Below are 20,275 nucleotides of genomic sequence, written 5' to 3'. Positions count from 1 at the left end.
TTTACTGCTGAAGGAAATGCAGTAGTTTACAACCAGCAACTGATGCAAAACTTGATGGCAAGATTTTCCAGTACCAACTGAGAACAGTCCTCCTACAGTAGTCTACACCAAAGGGAAACTGAAGCCCCAGAGAGACTCTTTGTTTTACCATGTTCATCTTCTGGGGCTCATGCTCCCCCAGCTTTTCTCAAGCAACAGTAAAGCAGATACAAAGTAATTTCTCACACTGCTTTCAGTTTTCAGAATGCCCCACAAAAGATCAGTAAAGACACCCCCCCTTCTTTAAATACAATGACAAACATGGCACTGCTCAGCAAATAACGCAGTTTGGTTTCTCTCCCGATGCTATAAAAACGGAGGTCAGAAAAAGGCGTTGAGGACCCTCTGAAACTAATTTTTCCATCACCTTTGCACAACTTCGCTTAACAGACCACGGAGTTAAATCCCTTTGAATTGACGGAAAGTAGAAATGAATTCTCCCTGACCGCAGGCAACAGAGGGAGGGGAAGGGGGGCGGGGAAGCTAGGGCTGGCTTAAAGACGTCCAGTTCACCACTCCTGGTCCAGACCCGTTTTAATAAAGTTAAGCCCGGTCTTTAGGTACTTGTACTGAAATGACATCACCCTCCGAAGGCGTCAGGGAGCGACTTCAGCTGCATTTGGCAATTAAGGAATGACCTGAACCGGCAACAGAATCTTCCCTTGGGGGGACGGAGGTCAGGTGGGGTAGGCTGACTCACAAAGATCTGTTGGCCCAAACCTTTATCTTAACGCACCAAGATTCTTGGTCCTGTTATTTCACCTTGGGAATGTTTCTAAGCTTCACAGATAAGAGAAATTCAATCAAGTCAAGTTCGGCTATCGAAATGTACGAGTTTTAGATAATGGTCAGTTTCCTTAACTGCTCTCCCACTCGGTTCCCTTAATCGCACCTTTTCTCCGTGTGTCCCCACTCTGAGTGCGGCACCGCCTGGACGCGAGAGGCCGAGGACCACTGGAGGCCCCGGGCGGGACTGCGGGAACTGAGCGCCAAGGTATGGGCAGTGGTGGCGCAGGAGAGAGGCTCGGGCTCTCTGCCGAATCCACGGCGATCTTTCAGAGCGGTATTTTTCCAAATCTCGCCTGCCCATCGGAGTTAGCCGGGGAAAGTACTCGCATCCCTGACCTTGGGAGGCCGAGTTAGGACAGAGGCCCAAGTCAGTTCTCCAGGATGATGCCAGCCATCCTCCGACCCCACTCGTGGCCCTGCGGGCCTGGCTGGGGCGACAGGAGACTCTCCCTCCCTCCCGCTGGTCTGCCTCGGGCGCGGGTCTGAACCCAGGACCTCCGCGGAGCCGCGGCCCGCCCCACCCCGCCTGGTCTTCAGGCGTCGCGGGATCCCGCCGCACCGGCAGGGCTGAGGCGCTGCTACGGGTCCTGCGCGCTGCCAGCGGGGAGAGCGCGGCCTCCTCGAGCCCCTTAGTCTGGCTTCAGGGTCAGCCGCGGGCGTGGGGGGGGGGGGTGGTCCCAGAGCCCGGTTGACATCGCGGCCGGCCGAGTCTGGGGGGGTAGGGGACAAGTGTGTGTGTGGTCTGGTGGTCTGGCCGGGAGGCGAGCTCCCTGGCTGGAGAGAACGAAAGCCGAGGCCCAAGGAAAGCAGGGTACGGGAGAGGGGGCCAGGACGCCGAAAGCGGGCCTGGAGGGGCCTACGGCCTCTGGCTTTCCTCGTCTCCCGGGAGGAAGCGCCGCAGACGGCTGGGTCTCCTCCCAGCAGCGAGGGGGAGGCCGCCGCCTCCGCCACAGCAGGGGCTCCCGCCGCAGGGCAGCCGTGGCGCCGACAGGGAGTCCAGCTGGGCCTGCCTAGGGCCCTCGGAGGTCTCCCAGGAAAGCCAGGTGCTTTAGCGGGTCTGGGTAAGTTGTGTTTGGGTGTTCCGCCCTCCCTTGGGGTCCCTGGCTCTGACTGAGGCTTTCAGAAGCGGCCCTCATACCTTTGACTCAAGCTTTTTCTTCTACCCCCTCTACATTTCGTTTTTTAACCGAGTGCCCCGTCTTTTCCTTTTTGAACAAGGGCGCAGCACTCCACCACCCCAAAGCTGGAGGCCGGATTTGGAATGGGGAAGCGGTGCCTTCCGCGTCCTGGACAGCGCCAGGCAGCCCATTCCGGCTACCTGCAGGGCGGGGGCCGCAGTCTGTGCCCGCCCCCACTTAACCAGAAGTGGGGGATGATCGGGTAGCCAGACCCGGCATGCACAAGTTCGAACCCGCTTCTAACACCCGGTGAAAACCTCGGTGTTGTTACCCCGACAAAGCTGTAACCCAAAACCAGGCGTGCCAGTGTTAGGTGGTGGTTTACTGCATACAGAGACATGTTTTAATCATGCAAAAGAGAAAAACAAAGGAGTCAGGCAAGAGTCGGGCACATCTCACACAAACAGAAGCTGACTTCGTACAAAACAACCAATATGGAAAGACCGCAGGGTCGGGCTCTCAGCCACGACCTCAGCCGGCTTCCTGTCTTCCTTCAAAACCTTTAGAAAGGACAGCTCTTCCCTTTCCTACCACAAAAGCGTCCAGTCACCAGTCAACACATCTGCACGCCCAGATCTATGCCCAGTGCCTTCAACACACCTCTGTTTTTCTCAGCTAAACTGGCAGCGTCCTGTAAGCGCAGCTCACCCTCATAAAACCTGGTTCCCCAGCTGCCCCATTTGAGCCCTTGGGTTAGGACAACAGGAAAGACAGGGAGACCCTGGGATGGAGAGAGCAAAACCCCAAACAAAACCCACCCTGATGTCTTTCAGTATTAGGCTCTGAAACTGCACAGATTATGGGATTTGTCTCGGACAGAATTAACATTACATGTGAAACCATAGTGCTCTGGAGTATTGAGACACATTGTATAGGATTGCTTGGAGCATCTCTTCCTAACTGCCTGTTAATAGCAATACGAGGCCTTGAAATCATACCTGTTTTTGTTTTTAACCTGATTAAGACAAAATTTAGGCACTATTTGGAAAGGGCAGTTTTTCTGATGTAGGCAATTCGAAGGAAATAGAACCCAATAGGAGAGCTGGAGGAAGCTTCTGTATGCAGAAGTGGCCGAAGAGGAGAAGTAAGCTGGCAAGCCTTTGAAAGCTCCCAAACGCAATGCAGGCATCCCACCCCTCACCCCCGCCCCCACCCCCATTCTAAAGGGAATCAGACTTCCTCTTTTGCAGGCAGTGCGTTTTATATTTAAAAATCAACCTGCTGCCGACTGCAAACAAACAATAAGCAAAATCAAATAAAGGAGCCCTACCAAACCCAACCCATTTGGTCAAAGATAACTGCAGGGGCCAGAGAGGCCAGGCTATTACAGGGGGGAGGGTCGACTTCGCATTTTGTTTTTCTCCTAAAGGGAAAGTCGAACAGCATGAGGTCTATGACTCACTTTTATTCCTTAATCTCCCCCACTCTACCTTCAGTCTTAGTGGAAGGAAACCTGGTATTTGGGGTGGAGAAAAACAACAACAAAGAAAACAAAAAAGAATCCCACAGCAAATATAATGGTAAACAGCCAAAGTTTGAACTGACTTCTGTTTCAGCAGCACAAGGAAAAAACTGTCCAAGAATCAGAATCCTCTGCCACCCTGTCCCAGTATCCTTGTCTTCCTTTGCCTACTGTGGTGATGGGAAGGGGGCCTCCGATTAAGGGTTTCTTAGTCTACTTGACATCACTAAGAGACACTTCAGCCCAAGGTGTCTTTAAGAATAAGATGCCAGTTTCTAGCATTGCTGATTTTTACCCCCTTGAACTGTCTGCGCTCTGCGGCGGGGTCTGCCGCCCTCCACCCTAAGTTCCCCAGGTAAAGGCCTGAAAGCGCCCCCTTAGAGTCGGGTTTTCGGTGACGGCTCTCCCTTAGGCCCTGCTCCCAATCTCCCAACTGGAATCTCCAGGGACCTGAGGCTACACTGAGACCCGAAAAACCACTCATCCCAGCCTCTAGTTGTTAAAATCTGTTCCGAGAACCAATAGTCACATTTTAGGCTCATGGGCCATTAATAAAAATCTCCTTAACATTCAAATGGCTCTAAAACGCGTTGATGGCGGATTACTGGGGCCTAATGGACGTCGTGTGTGACAACATGGTCCCTGAATAGCGATGCTCTGGAGTGGGTGTCTGACCACAGCTCCTTGATTATCAGCTTACAGCCAAACCACATTTTAGCTGCGACGCTCTTAAGAAGAGGCGTACTTCCCGACAGCGGAGCGGGAGACTTCGGTGTTCTTCATTTAACCGGATTTAACAAACGCGAGGACTTTGGGAAAGGGGAGGGGAAAGCTTGCCTGTAGGCATAAGGTCCCCTCCAGACGTAAGAGGGGCGGGTCGCCGGCCACTGCCCCTCCTCCCTGCTCTTAATGGAGCGCAGCCAGAAAGGCGGCGGCCGGGGTCGGTGGAGGCCCGCGCCAGGGACAACTGCGTTGCCCTAAGTCCGAGGCGCAGAGCCCCCGAGGCCGCTGCCGGCGCGCCCCGACCAGGCCCGCCGAGTCTGGAGCGCGCCCGGGGCGCTCCTGTCGCCGGCGCGGAAGCCTTCGGGCCTGGCCGCTCGCAGTCGACGGCGCTGAAGACGCCCTGCCAGCGGCCGTGCCAGCAGGGCCCGAGCGGGTTCCCGGGCTTCCTGGAAAAGTGGGGCAGGCGCACCGCACGGGGTCTCCCGCCTCCACCCCTCTCCCTCCCTCCGCAAACTAAGCGGAGGGTGCGGAAGCCCCAGCGGCGCCCCCGGCTGAGTTTCCTCGGAGAAGAGAGGGAGTGGGGGGACCCGGGCAGTGACTCCAGGGGCGAGAGGAGCGTCGGGCCGGCCGCGGGGCACCGCGAGACCACCCCCGTCCCACGCCGTACCTCCGACGGCAGCGGGCCTCGAACCCGCGTTGCCCCGCGCGCTGCTCACCGCCGAAGGAGGCCGAGTGCCCAGGTCCCCTGTGGAGGCTGAGGCGAAGGCTCAGGCCCCAGGCACTGTGCCGCGGCTCTCAGAAGCGGGGAGGGGGGGGGGGGTCTGGGGGGCCAAAGTCCGCGTGCTCCATCTTCCGCCGCTTCCGTGGTCCTCCGACCGCCGGGGTGGTGCGTGGGAGTGTCGCGAAGCGGGAGGTCACAACGAGGCTGGGTCCCGGCCGACGTGGGCGCCCTTTTTGCCGCACGCCCACCGCTGCCCCACTCCGGGCCAGCCTCGAGGCCCACACTTCCTCCTCCCAGCTCCATGCGGCGGAGAGACGCGGGAACCAGACAACTTGTCCTTAGAGCTGCATTAACCCTTCTTCCCGGGCCGGGCCTGGGCTTGGATCCCAGAGCCGGGGGTTTGGGCCCTGGAGGTGTCGCCGGGGTCCTCGGGGCCAGGCGCCCACCCACGCCTCGAGGCCTGGGCGCCGCCTGCCTATGGCTTCCGGTTCGTGCCCAGTGCCCGAGCACGCTGGGAACACTGGTTATCGGGTGAATACCGAGTTGAGTTAGAACACCAAGGGTACGAGTATAAAGCTTTCCTGAGTCCCTCTCGCCCACTGACCCATGCAAGTTTGAAAACCTTGGAGTTATGTTCGGTTCGAAATTTCCAGCCGTTCATTCTTAATATCTATGATATTACTAAGGGATTTTTTTATGGGGGGGACAGATATTTTGGAGAGTCTACACACACACACATATCCAAAAATGAAATTAGGTAATTTTGGAATGAAAAATCACATTAATATCATACATTTTAAAATGAATCAAGTCTCTAATTGAGATGCCTTTTTCAATAGCTCTTCTTGCTGATTAAGTTGGTTCTATTTTTAATTTTAGTCCAAGTTGGCCACTTTGAAGCTTTAGAAGGCTAACAAGAACTCAGTTTTTTTGTTATCATCTTTACTAAAAAGCATAGCCTTTATCTGCTCTTAAAATTGGCCATGGATAGGGCCTTCTGATCTTGAGATGGAGAAGTGGAGAACTTGGTACAAACACACATTCTCCCTTTTCAAGAACAAATACTTGAGTTGATTAAACCAATAATCTTGATTCCTGACCATTTTAAATGAGTGCATTGTTTTCTCTTTTCCTTTTTTTTCCTCCCTTTTCCCCTTGATATGATATGATAAAGGTATGGAGTGTATAATACACGCTTTTATTAAGAGATACCTGAGCCGATATCCTTTTCAGGAATTCAGTTTTTTCCCTAAGATTTTATTTGTTTGACATGGTGGGGAGGGGAGAGTGCAAGCAGGGGAAGAGGCAGAGGCAGAGGGAGAAGCAGGCTCCCGCTGAGCAGGGAGACTGATGCAGGGCTGGATCCCAGGACCCTGAGATCATGACCTGAGCTAAAGGCAGATGATTAACTGACTGAGCCACTCAGGTGCCCCTTTTTCAAGAATTCTTAACTGTGGTTCAAACTTTCCTTTGGAAATGGTTGTCTATGGATGGATTTTAGAGTAATTGAGGATAAATTCCCTCAATTGTATAGAAAAAAAATTTTTTTTTTTTTTTACTTTGTTCAGTCTAACTTGGGGGGGGTGGGCAGAACATCTATAGCTTTCAATAAATTCACAAAAAGGCTGTAACCACCTCAAATTAAGAGATGTTGGTTTTTATGATTCATAGCTTGTGAATCAAGGGTGAACTTGGAGATGAAAACCTATAGTGCTCCCTAAAAGTTGGACAAGATGGCAGCCCAGTGATATTTAGATCTACCCCTAACTTTTCGAAACCTTGATTTTTTTTAACAAAATAATATAAAAAGTCCATTTTATTTGTATATCTTATCTAGTTAGGCCTGTTTATGTTCATGAGGCTGTTTCACACATTGTAAAATAACAAATGAAGTAAATAAGACTTACTTTTAGTATCATCTACACACGAAATGTAAAGTAGCAAATTTAAGCAAATATTTTAATGATTCAAACCAAAAAGCGCCTTTAACCAAAGCAAAACAATCAACAATAATAACAACGAAATAGTACCTGGCCCTGATTTAAAAGTTGAGAAAATTTAGTGTGAATGGATCTTTCCTTCTCTTTGTGCACATTCATATATTTAGAAACCATGCCTGGGTTCCCCAATTTTTCTGTTAAAATGTTTTGCATTTTCCTTAAATTTTAACGATTGTGAAAGATGGATGAAATGATAGATTGGGGCGGGGGGGGGGGAGCGGGGACCCTCTGACTGAATCAGAAGGAGGGCATGACGCTAACATCCAGGAACGGAATTCAAGGGCAGATGGTATAGTCACAAGTAGGGGACCCAGGGTAGAATTTAAATTAAATACTCAGAGGCCTGTCTTCAGAATCGCAAATCTAGCCCATTTCCGGCTCCCCCCAACTACCCAGCTTACTTCCAACCTTGTCTGAGAGGATATCTTCCATTAGTGCAAGAGGAAGCATAATCTCCGGGTTTATTTAGCATTTGATCTTTGCACAGAAGGTTCCATTTAGAGTAACCATTGCAGCTAAGATTTGAATCTGGTCCCTAAAATAGCCTGAACCCAGTGACCTCAGGCAAGTAGACACAAGATACTAGCAATTTATTTCATATCAGCTCCCAAGCCATCACCAGATGATAACAACCCTCAGACACCGTTAATCTCTGCTTGACTCAAACTGGTGACCACAAGGTGAAAGACAGGGCGTTATCTCTGAGCCATTCATGTGGCCTTCCACAGATTGCCAGTTGGGCCAACACAATTGAAGCCTCTTCTCCAGTGGTTACTTTAAAATTTCATATCCAAAGTCTTTGGTCTTTGTTGGACTGGAAGGTAGGAGGGCTTTATCAAGGAAAATGCCCGAGGGCCAAGATGTGGGAGCTTAGACTCCAATACAAATTAGAAAGGTTGAAAAGGTAACTGTGGGTTTTCCCTGCCCAATAAACTTTAAACAACATCACTGTGACTATGACTAGAAAAAGCCTCTGGAAATGAGTGTTTTTTGCCAAACAGTAGAGGGAAAATGCACATTTAAAAATAAAAGGCGAAGTACTACCTAGAATTGGTTTTATTGTTTTGAAAATGGCTTGATTTTTCCAATCTGGAAGGTCATTTCTGATCACCTAATAAGTCATTCGATATCATTTCAGGGCTAGAAGGGGCAGGACAAATTGGGGAGGTGGGGAGACAGCGGAGAATAAAGGAGAGGGATGTCCTGGTGAAGGAAAGCTGTCCTGTGTGTTGGTGCCCAGAGGGAAGCCAGGCTACGGGACCTGCAGGGCAATACCTAACTATTTGCACTTTTTAAATATGTAGAGGGAACAGTTTAAGCTTCGTATCCCTGGGCACTCAGCTCTAGCCTGAAGCCATTGAAATGTGCCTTTACTGCTTGGCGAAATTATTCTGCCTCTGCTACTCCAACATCCTAGCTCATAGTCATTCTATTTGATTTTGCTAGATGGCTCTGGAAAGGACTGACAGATTTAAAAAAAAAAAAAAATGAGAGCTCTCAAAAATACCCCTGCTGTTTTATTTATTTATTTATGTTTAAAATTTTTATTTATTTATTTAATTTTTTTACTCCTGCTGTTTTAATAATATGTTGTTTAAGGTCCATGCATTAGAAGTGGGTTATTGAGGGTAAAAGTAAACACAAATTATTTAAGGTATTTTTAGCAAATAAGCTCCCTTGGACAGGACCAAAGATCAACTTGACACATGCAGAATTTCAGTCAGTCAGCAAACAGTGTCACAGAGACATCCCACTATGTTGCTCCATAACTTCATTCTTAGACGCTTTGGCTGACCTAGCTTTTTAATCAACTGGTATCTGTAAACCTACTCCATTGTTTGTGTCTTGTTCCCTGAATGATACACTAAATAAACAAGCCCAAGTTATAATTACTAACCTCAGGATGAACACATTGTATACAATTGGTGAAGGGATGTCCCTTAGGCTAAAAAGTCACTGATTGATTAAAAAGTGGTGTGTTTTGTAAGGTTGGAAGATTTTTGAAGTGACTATGGAGAAATAGGGCATGGAATAAACAGTGAAGTCTTGTTACTGCTTAAGACTGGCTTTGGCTCCAGTGTCTTGCTGATATAATGTTCAAAGAAAAATAGAAAGAATCACAGAGCATCTGCCTGGTCAGACAAGAGGCAAAGCAAAATGTTTAGATATTTGGAGGAGATTACAATTTCAGGACTATCTCTCCTTAGTATCTGTCCTCCCCATGAGAAGTGGTCTGGATAGAGTCTAGAGCCTGGGTAGAGGAGACCAGGCCTATGTTTTCTCCATCTGGTTCTTTTACATCTTCATGATGGTAATGACAAAGGTAGGATCCATCTTCCATATTGAAATGATTTGAATATATCTTAATCCAATCAGCAGGACATTGGACTAGGTAATTTACTCAGCCTTGCAAGGATCTATCCAAATTGGCAAATTTACTGTTTTCCAGAGGTCAGCGGTTTTTGTTTTGTTTTGTTTTTTGTTTGTTTGTTTTTACTGTAGGTCTAGAACTTTTACATTTGGGTGTTTCCCTGTTAACTTGAGTGGATTTGGTGCCAACAGAGGCCTGTAGTTTCCCTTGTGGAAGTGCAGCCTGGCCTCCTTCTGCTTATCTTTTCTGAATATCCTGAGTTTTTCCTGAGCTTTGGTTAATTTTACCTCAACTTTATACACAAACTGGGTTGTTGTGGTGGTAGTGTGGGAGGGAGGTATTTGTTATTCGCCTGTATCTCTAGCTCTCACAATATTGTAGAAACCCTCATTACAACATTATTCCATAAGTAGATGTGACTTCCTGGTGCCTTAGAAAACATAAGTCAATACATATTATTTGTTATTTGTGAAATTGACCCTCAGTTGAGGGTAGTTAAGGATAGTGGTAGAGCATTTAGGCTTTAAATCTTGGGTTTAAACGTCTGGGTTTAAATCCAGGCTCCTCTATAAGGAAGTTGATTTTTTTTTTAAAGATTTTATTTATTTATTTGACAGACAGATCACAAGTAGACAGAGAGGCAGGCAGAGAGAGGGGGGGGAAGCAGGCTCCCCGCTGAGCAGAGTCCGATGTGGCGTTCGATCCCAGGACCCTGAGATCACGACCTGAGCTGAAGGCAGAGGCCTTAACCCACTGAGCCACCCAGGTACCCCAAGATTTTTTTTCCATATGAAGTGTATCCCACCCCTTTGGTGCCTAGTGTCCTCTTTTGTAAAACAGGAAAAATAATAGTTTCTATTTCCCTGATTATTGTGAGGTAGTAGGGGCCCTATCATGTTCCCTGTTACTATTACCACCATTTTTGTCGTCATCATCCCAGTCTGTCTCTGACCAGCAAGACTGAGCCAGAATCAGAAGCCTCAGTGAGCTAACGTGGACTCTACTCTTTCTACTAAAAGGACAAGAACACAGATACAGGAAGAATGCAAGAGGGATCGTACAATATTCTATAATATGTGTCAAACTATAGCTATAGTTTAACTGCTTGGTTAAATTATTTTGCATTTTGTTTGCCTTTGTCACAAAGAGTCTCTGTTTTTTGTTCAACAGTTGAAGAAACCATAAGGATTTCTAAACCTGCAAACATTTGCAAAGAAGGAAGTAAGAGTAAAGACAAACTTGACAAGGGGGTCAAGGTGTAACCAAAACAAACCACACTACTATCTTTAAATCATGCTTTCAGTCCTCTCCATGGCAGATCTAAAATATTTATCCATTAGTGCAAGTAGTTTTTTCCCCAGCTCCAAATGCTCTGAACCTCTCACTGTTGTTGAGAATGATAGTAGCATCTTTCGTCCCACATACCATAGGTTAATTCAGTCTGTGGGCAATGTGTATTGCCTCCTCCTCATCTCTAAAAAAGCTGTCAAAACATGATCTTAATTTCCTTTTTTTAAATTTTTTTTAAGATTTTATTTTTTTGACAGAGAGAGAGATCACAAGTAGGCAGAGAAGCAGGCAGAGAGCGAGGGGGAAGCAGGCTCCCTGTTGAGCAGAGAGCCCAATGCAGGGCTCCACCGCAGGACCCCGAGACCATGACCCAAGCCGAAGGCAGAGTCTTAACCAACTGAGCCACCCAGGGGCCCTACATTTCCTTTTAAATGTAGCTTAAACAGGCCTGCCAACACACTGCACAATTTACCCCCAAAACACTGGCGTTTAACAAGTGAGGTAAAGTTGCTTAGTAATAAAATAATAAAGACCTTGTACATTGGGTCCTTGGTTTAAAGATTTTTTTTTTATTTATTTATTTGAGAGAGAGACAGTGAGAGAGAGCATGAGCGAGGAGAAGGTCAGAGGGAGAAGCAGACTCCCCATGGAGCTGGGAGCCCGATGCGGGACTCGATCCCGGGACTCCGGGATCATGACCTGAGCCGAAGGCAGTCGTCCAACCAACTGAGCCACCCAGGCGTCCCTGGGTCCTTGGTTTAAAAAAAGAAGAGAATAATTGGGAATGAAAAAAAGCTTTATGCAAATTGACTAGTATGGATGATGGCAGAAGGAGAAGAGAACAGGGTAATGGATTTGTTCAAATGAATTTACTGAAGATGGCAATTCAGCTCTCCAAGGAATTAGGGAGAAAATGAGTAAGTGGCTAGAGGGGCTGACATCTCAAGAAAGCCTGAGTAGGCAAAATGGACCACGTTTGCAAAGAGCAAAGCTTTAGTCATCAGCTTCCACAGTTCTTCAGGTCTGTACAATTTGTTTAAAATTGCAAAATCAGGGGCGCCTGGGTGGCTCAGTGGGTTAAGGTCTCTGCCTTCGGCTCGGGTCATGATCCCAGGGTCCTGGGATCGAGCCCCATGTCGGGCTCTCTACTCAGCGGGGAGTCTGCTTCCTCCTCGTTCTCTGCTTGCCTCTCTGCCTACTTGTGATTTCTAGCTGTCAAATAAATAAATAAAATCTTTTTTAAAAAATTGCAAAATCAAACATGTCTCTGAGGGCCTGGACAGGGAGGAAGGACCTCCTTTGTGATGCTTGCGAGGCTGCCGGGAGGGACCAGACAACCACTTAAACATGTCTGAAAGGGCATCACCCATCAGAATTGTCCAGGGTCATCCAAGGGGCTAATTTGGAGTAAAAATACGAAAGCAAGAAATCTCTCAGTGTTGACCTCTCAGATGCAGTGAAAGCGTCCCTTGAGGAAAGTGGCCCGATCTCCCGTCGGGAGTGCTTCAAGCTCGGGAGGGAAGATCTCTTAGAATGAAGCCTTGGGAACTGTCCAGCATCAGCGGAGAGCTCGACTCTTGGCTAAGTGACCTGTTGGATGAGAATTTCCACCTACGAATGTATCTAATTTTATCCTTAGGTCCTCTTCTTTTTCAGTTCTTTTTGACAGTTATGACACTAATGGTGTTAGCGCCAAGGGGATTTTTGTAGGTTCATATAGATTTGCATTTGTTCCACGAGGAAATGTAGTTATTTAGTAAGAGCCGGTATTTGCCTTGAAGACACTCCAGCTTTGACCTCTCCGGGAGACTGAAAGAATACCAAGCACATTGCTTCTCGTGCCTGCCATAAACGTCTCTGAACAGCAGACATTAACTACATTACTAACAATTATATGAATAATAAAATCATAATATTTTTCTGGCCCCAGAGACATGAAAACTGATATTGGAATGGCTACAGGAAAGGATTCTCAGGTGCCAAACTTAACAAAATTAACAAAATTAAGCTTCCACTTAAGCTTTCATTGGGATTTAGGAAAACTGGGACCATCACAAGATGTATCTATTCACTTGGTAACTATTTGAGTGTCTTCTCTGTACCAGGCAGTCCCTGGAAGCTTTATGTTTATTGGTACTCTAATGAATGAAAACACGTATTTTCAAAACACATTCTAATAGAATTTCGATGTTCTGATGAAAGGAAGCAGTTTGTGATGCTCCGTACTCAAGCCCCCTCTGGGTGTCCTGGGCACGTGGAGGGACGTCGGAGCACGTGAGTTACTGTGCACTGAGAACATACGTGGGTCCTAGGGTCCGAGGACCCTGAAGCTCCATATGGTGTCCTGTGTGTGACAGTTGCTGCTAACAAGCTTGGTTTTGGCTTGAACGTCTTTGAAACTAACCCCTCCTTTACCCCCTCCGATTGCCTCCATCGGTCCGACTCCTGAAAAAAACAGGGCTGTTAACAGAATGGCCAAAGTGTCACTGGGATAGGCAAAAGCAATCATTTAGTGTTTTCTACAGACATACTGATTGTAAATTAAAGAAAGGCTTTTTTGGAAAAGACAGCCCATTAAGAGACCACTTAATGTTTAATTACATGCAGTTGGAAACTGCAGAGTAGCAGCGCGGCCAAACAGGGCATCAAAACCTCAGACAGACACAGTGGCTGGTGCAGAGTTTCCTTTTGAGTTCCAGGTACAAAAATTCAAGCACGGAGTGGTGTATTCTCACAGTCCGAGGCTACCATAATACTTAATTATTCCTGTCCCCGTGGTGTAATATGATCTCAGAAAATGTCACACAAGAATTCCTCCAAATTGTTTGTTTCATTGCTCTTCCTCCTCCTCCCGAGTTTCTATTTCTTGGCTCTGTTCTTTTCTGCAGTTGCCTTTCTCTCTCTCTTTCCTCCCTCCAAATGGCATTGTGATGTTGAATTCACCAGGTGTGCAAACTTCCTCCCTCATCTGACACTTCTTTGGCAGAAAGAACAGGTAGCCCAGCAGGTATTGTCAGGGTCGAATTAAAAAATAACAAAACCTGCCAATGCAGATTTTCTTCTCGTGGCGCCCGGCATCAATGAGCTTGCAAAAAGACTGTTGTGGCTTTAATATTTCCCTTTTTACAGCTGGCATGAACTTGGCAGTCCATCTGCAGCTCATCACCTTTCTCCCACTCTATCTTCATCAGGACCAGAGGATGTCCAGCGTTTCCCCTGGTCCTAAGGTCCGGGTAGTGGGGTCGGGGGGAGGGCAGGCGGGGCGGGGTGGTAAGGACAGGAGCCAAATGGAGAAGGGCATTGTTCCATTTAGAAAAAGTTGACTGAAACAAGAACTGCTGATAAATCTCAATTTAAACCTCAGTGGTCCCTGTTAGGTCCTTGATTCAGTGGAAGTGAGTGGAGTTGGTAAAATATGGAGATGTTTAATCTCTGTGGTGGGCTTCTTCTTCTTCTTTTTAAAAATATTTTATTTGGGGCGCCTGGGTAGTTCAGTGGGTTAAAGCCTCTGCCTTCAGCTCAGGTCATGATCCCAGAGTCCTGGGATTGAGCCTCACGTCGGGCTCTCTGCTCGGCATGGAGCCTGCTTCCTCCTCTCTCTGCCTGCCTCTCTGCCTACTTGTGATCTCTGTCTGTCAAATAAATAAATAAATTTTTAAAAAATAAAAATAAAAAGATTTTATTTATTTATCTGACAAAGAGAGAGAGAGCACAGGTATGGGGATCAGCAGACAGAGGGAAAGGGAGAAGCAGGCTTCCCACTGAGCAGGAAGCCCAATGGGGGGCTCTATCCCAGGACTCTGAGAATGTGACCTGAGCTGAAGGCAGATGCTTAAGAGATGGAGCCACCTACAGACCATCTGTGTTGGTCTTCTAAAATTTAAAATCAGAAGGAAAGGTGGTACTGTAAGTAGTGAGTTCCAGGCCAACTGAGTGCCAAGTTCTTACCAGCTAGCTAAACTTAGAAACTGGTTGATTTCAAGAGAAGCAGTACCAGAGTTTTATTTTTGTTTTCCTTTTAATTTTGTTAATTAAGTAGTTAGTTAATTAATTAATTAAGTAATCTCTACACCCAATATGGGGCTTGAACTCATAACCCCGAGATCAAGAGTTTGCATGCTCCCCTGACGGAGCCAGCCAGGTGCCCTGTTTTCTTTTCTATGGTCTAGGTCTAATGCTACCAAAAATAATCTTACTGGGAAAAAAAGTGAATATTCGTGTCTTTAAGCAATCAGGCTTGCTACAGACATTAGAAAGCTTTGTCTGCAATACCTCTAGCTTCCATTGTTCTTTCTGAGAGGGAGTCCCCACACTGTTCCCAAGTCTTTCTCAGGTGCTGCACTGACATTCTTGAAACTTGTCAACAGCCAGTGCTCCCAACACATGGTTATATCACAGTGAAACTGGATGATCAAATCCAGTTACCAAATGGCTTTCTATACATATGTTCGTATTTCCTTTAATAATATAGTGGGGTTAAACTTATTCTCTAATTTAGTGTGCAGGTCCTTATTTCTACTGGGTCAGCTATGGGGCTGGCCTTGTTCCCATGCGACAGCTTGTTCACAGTTGAAATTCCTGAAGAAGGTGTGTGTGTGTGAGAGAGAGAGAGAGAGAGAGAGAGAGAGAAGATGGGGGCATATCTAGAGATAGTTAGGTTTGTGGCCAAGTTCTGATTTCTCCATTCTCCTACTCTTCGTGGGCCAGGGAGGAAGACTAGATAACACTTCCTCAAGCCAAATGGCTGTGGGGCTCCTTCTGACATTTTTTCTGCTATAAAACATGTGGGATGTTGGACACCACAAGACATCGTTCTGTTGCTTACACCAGTAATTTCACTTTTTTTTTCTTTTTTAAGTAAGCTCTATGCAGGGCTTGAACTCACGACCCCCATATCAAGAGTCACATGCTCTATGGACTGAGCCAGCCAGGCACCCCTGCCTAAACCAGTAGCAAAGAAAACCCCAGTGTAGTTTAGGATGCAATATTGATCAAGATAAGGGGCTTTCTAGAGGTACGTGGGTGGCTCAGTGGGTTAAAGCCTCTGCCTTCGGCTCGGGTCATGATCCCAGGGTCCTGGGATCGAGCCCCGCATCAGGCTCCTGCTCAGTGGGGAGCCTGCTTCCCTCTCTCTCTCTGCCTGCCTCTCTGCCTACTTGTGGTCTCTGTCTGTCAAATAAATAAATAAAATCTTTAAAAAAAAAGATAAGGGGTTTCTTGCAGGTATTTCTCTCTCATTTTACAATACAGGCAATCTGCTAAGAAATAAAATGGTTAATCTATTTGGAATAATCACTAATACTTGTGATTGTATTAAAAGCTTCTGATCCATGAAGCCATTAAATTTACATGAAACATCTAATAAACTAATTATAATATTAATGGGGAGAGAGAAAAGTATGTTGTAGAACTTTTTATTAATTTATTTTTTACAAAAATAGCACTGCTACATACAAAATATTATCTATGTTTAAACATTCCAGGCACGAGGCAAGTGATTGCATTGTCAGGAAAAACCGCCTCCCCTCAAGTTAATAGCTGATATGATGAAGCTCTAAGCCCCCATTAGCTATCCATTCTGATCTCAGATTAATAGAGCATAGCCATGAGACTGGGATTGGTTGCTGCCTCCATATTACCAGTTTCAACTGAAGAAGATGACCAGTAATCACTTTATCACAGAGTACAGTAGAAGTCAGGGAGAGATGGTAATTAACATCTACCAGCATCGTATTCATATATATATGTGTGTGTGAGTGTGTGTGTGTGTACACATGTGTGCAACACACATACACAGCCTTGTTTATTTGTTGACTTTCATGTGTCTGTCGTCTCACTATAGAGGATGACATTTTCAGGGGTTTTCACTTTAAATTTATTTGTAATCCCCTCAGTACCCAGTCCAGGACTTGGAATACAGCAAGTGCTTAATACAAAGAACTTGTTGATATATAATGATGACTCTAGCAACCAAAGGCGAGTCCAGGGCATTTACCCTTGTTTTGTACCCTCTCTACCTTGACAGAGCCCTTACTTTGAGCTCTCATCTACCAATCGTGTTTTCTCCTCTCTACCTTTCAATCTGTTTTTTCATGCTGCTATTAAATTTAGTTTCTAGAAACCAGATCTATAACATACAAAGGATAAAGGCTTCGCACCTCAGCCTGGCGTTAAGGGTTCTACAACAAGGATTCTTTTTTTTTTTTTTAAGATTTTATTTATTTATTTGAAAGAGTGCAGAGGGAGAGTGAGAGGGAGAAGCAGACTCCCTGCTGAGCAAGGAGCCCTATGTGGCACTTGATCCCAGGACACCAGGATCATGACCTGAGCCAAAGGCAGACGCTTAACTGACTGAGCTACCCAGGCATCCCTACAGCAGTGCTTTTCAAACTTTAATGCACATATCAATCACCTGGGGTTTTCAGAATGCAGATTCTGACCTGGTCAGTCTAGGGGTAAGGCTCAAGCATTTGCATTTTTAACAATATCTCAGTTGTTGCAGATGCGGGAGGTCCTGGGACCACGTTTTGAGTGGCAAGTTCCTACAACATTGAGCCGGGCCCAGGTGTTGAATGCCTTGTTAACTTCATCTCAATTCACTCCCTACCCTGTACCCTGTATTCTAGCAAAACTGTTGTTCTCGGCATTCCTTGGCAATTCTCCGACTTGTGCTTTGATTCACGTTATACCCTTTCTGCCTGCGAAACCATCACTCCTCCTTCTAGACAGCTCAAATATCACCATCCCTGTGAAGACTTCCAACTCAGCTACCTCTCCCTGACCAGCTAATCCCCCTGTCTACCCAGTTCTCACAGCACTTTGCTAGAACTAATGTTTAGCCCTTATTACAAGTTATCATAACTGTTTGTTTACATGATTGTCTTTCCAGCTAGACCATGAGCTACACAGGGCAGGGGGCCAGCATTAGCCACCTTACAATCTCAGTACCCAATACAGAGTACAGCACACACACTAGTTCTTTAATAAATATTAATTGAATTTAGTTGAGTGGGTTTTTCGTTATCAGTCTTCTGCAGAAGACTTTTAATGATGAATGTTTTGAGACAAAAACATATCTTGACAGAATTGAGAGGGATGTCACAGGGGATCATAGTCGTTGACATTAAATGATAATTAAAATGCTGTAATGGGATCACGTCGTTATGATAAACTATAATTATATTAATATGTTAATAATCAATAATGTTACTACTGTTATTATCACCTGTGATAATCGATTGTAAAGCTCTTATTTATCTACTGAATGTTATGTACCAAGCACTTGCTAATCATTTAGATATTTTTTTACAACCTATTTTTTAAGATAAGTACATAGACACAGAGTTTGGAGGATAGGTCCAAGGCTGCATCCCCAGGACATGATAGAGTTGGGATTTGAAACCCAACTCTTGGATCCAGACTATGCTCTTAGCCATTTTTCTGATGCTGGAAGGATAGCTGGGCTCTAGGGCTCTGCTAAGTATACTTCCAAAAGCATACACCAATTTTTAAAAAAAGATTTTATTTATTTGAGAGAGAGAATGAGAGAGAGAGCATGAGAAGAGGGAGGGTCAGAGGGAAAAGCAGACTCCCTGCTTAGCAGGGAGCCTGATGAGGGACTAGATCCTGGGATTCCAGCATCATGACCTGAGCTGAAGACAGATGCTTAACCAACTGAGCCACCCAGGCGCCTGCCTTCACCAATTATATGTACTCTAAATGCAGTGGGGTTTCCCTGCAGGGCAGGGATCTTCGTCTTTCTTTGTGCTTTGGACTCCTTTGACAGTCCGCTGATGCTTATAGACTGCTCAGAACATTTAAAAAAAATTTTTTTTCTTATGATAAAAGGGTTTTATTTGCAGGAGAACAGGACCACAATGGAACAAGTCAAATTCCACATCGTCAGCTGACTCTGACTCCTTCGTTTTCTCCTCTTTCTTCTCCTCTGCCACCACTGGGGTGGAACCAGCAGCAGGAGATGCAGATCCTGGGACAGCAGACACAGCCACAGCCCCACCAGCGGGCACACTGGCCAACTTGCCAATACCCAGGGCAATGACATCTTCAGTACTTTTCTGTTCAGCTCTCTGATGACCTTGTCGAGCCAGTCATCATCTGCCTTGATGCCCACCTGTCCAGATTCTTCTTGATGCCCTTGACATTGGACGGAGGCATTGCCCCTGAGGGTGGCCAGTAGGTAGGAGGCCACGCAGCACATCTCCATGGCATCAGGGAATGAAGGGGTTTGTTGTTGTTGTTGTTGTTGTTGTTCGTTCTCTTGTGTGTTTTTTTTTTAAGAGGTGACTGCAATTAAGGATGCGATTTTTTTTTCTCCGTTCCAGTTCACAGGTCCCCCACCCCCGAACTCTGTGTAAAAACACTTTGTATATGTATATGTGGGGACTGGTCCTATGAATTTCAGATTAAGAATCCATGTTCAAGAGAGGAGGGATTTTCTGCCTTCTTGAGGAGGTTGGAGTGCTCCGAGATAGAAGTGAGTCAGGGTGGAGAAAATTGTCATGTGCACAGAAATGGCGCAAAGTCAGTGGCAAGAGGTACATAGTGAAGGAGCGTAATAAAGGAGGAGGAGGAGAAACGTAGAAGCATTAGAGCCTTGCAACAGGTCAGCAGCTCTTCCTTTGTGGAGTGAACCCAGAGACTTTCAGAAGAAGATGGTGAAGGCATACTTGGAGCAATCTTAAAATGTACATACAAGTCTTACCAATTAGAAGAAATTCTATAGCTGCCCCCAAGAGAAAGAGACACATTGTGCTGTTACTGTACTGGGAAGTACAGAAGGCTGTGTGCCTGCTGTTGTCATGTGAGGGTGAAGTGGGCAATGTCCCCTTCTTCTTGAATTACACACTGATATATAGCAAGGGTCATAAAACCCTCTGCCCTCGGGGCGCCTGGGTGGCTCAGTGGGTTAAGCCGCTGCCTTCGGCTCAGGTCATGATCTCAGGGTCCTGGGATCGAGTCCCGCATCGGGCTCTCTGCTCAGCAAGAAGCCTGCTTCCCTCTCTCTCTCTCTCTGCCTGCCTCTCCGTCTGCTTGTGATCTCTCTCTGTCAAATAAATAAATAAAATCTTTAAAAAAAAAAAAAAAACCACTGCCCTCTACTTCAACTGATTCAAATTGGAACAAATGACACAGTGCAAACCCTAAGCTAATGTATATGAATCTTTATCAACTTTGAAGGGATAGGCAATCCCTTGGATTGCAAGGCAAGCTTGGAGGCACTGGTGGTATTTGATCACTGTAAATTGCAAGTTTGTCATTCCAACGGTATCAAATGCCTCCATTTGGCATTCAAGTACACTAAGATTTGATCCTATTTTTTCCCTCTTAGGGCCTGTAGCTTTTTCTCATGCATTTTATATTCTTGGCAATTAGTCAAATCAAAATTCTTTGCCACTCACAGTTTATTTTTTTTTTTTTTTGCAAATCTCAACACCAATAATGCCTTTTCTCCTGTTGCAAGCCCCAAATCCTACCCATCCTTTATTTGATTTTTTAAAAGATTTATTTATTTATTTTAGAGAGAGAGAGTGTGTGAGAGTGCATAAGAGAGCGAGAGTGGGAGGGGCAAAGGGAGAGGGAGAGAGAATTTCCAGCACACGCTTTGCTGGGCACGGAGCCCCACGTGGGTTTCAATCTCACAACTATGACCTGAGTTGAAACCAAGAGTTGGATGCTAAACTG

The 20,275-nt window shown here is 46.1% G+C and overlaps 1 pseudogene; it reads right to left on the bottom strand.

The window, feature by feature from the left end:
- Positions 1-4,986: 4,986 nt before the first annotated feature.
- Positions 4,987-18,791, bottom strand: LOC125104524 (60S acidic ribosomal protein P2-like; annotated as a pseudogene).
- Positions 18,792-20,275: the final 1,484 nt, after the last annotated feature.

The sequence above is a fragment of the Lutra lutra genome, chromosome 7 (assembly GCF_902655055.1).
Source record: "Lutra lutra chromosome 7, mLutLut1.2, whole genome shotgun sequence".
In the NCBI taxonomy this organism is placed as follows: Eukaryota; Metazoa; Chordata; class Mammalia; order Carnivora; family Mustelidae; genus Lutra; species Lutra lutra.
The sequence above is the reverse complement of the archived record's forward strand: the minus strand, read 5'-3'. Positions and strand labels throughout refer to the sequence as shown.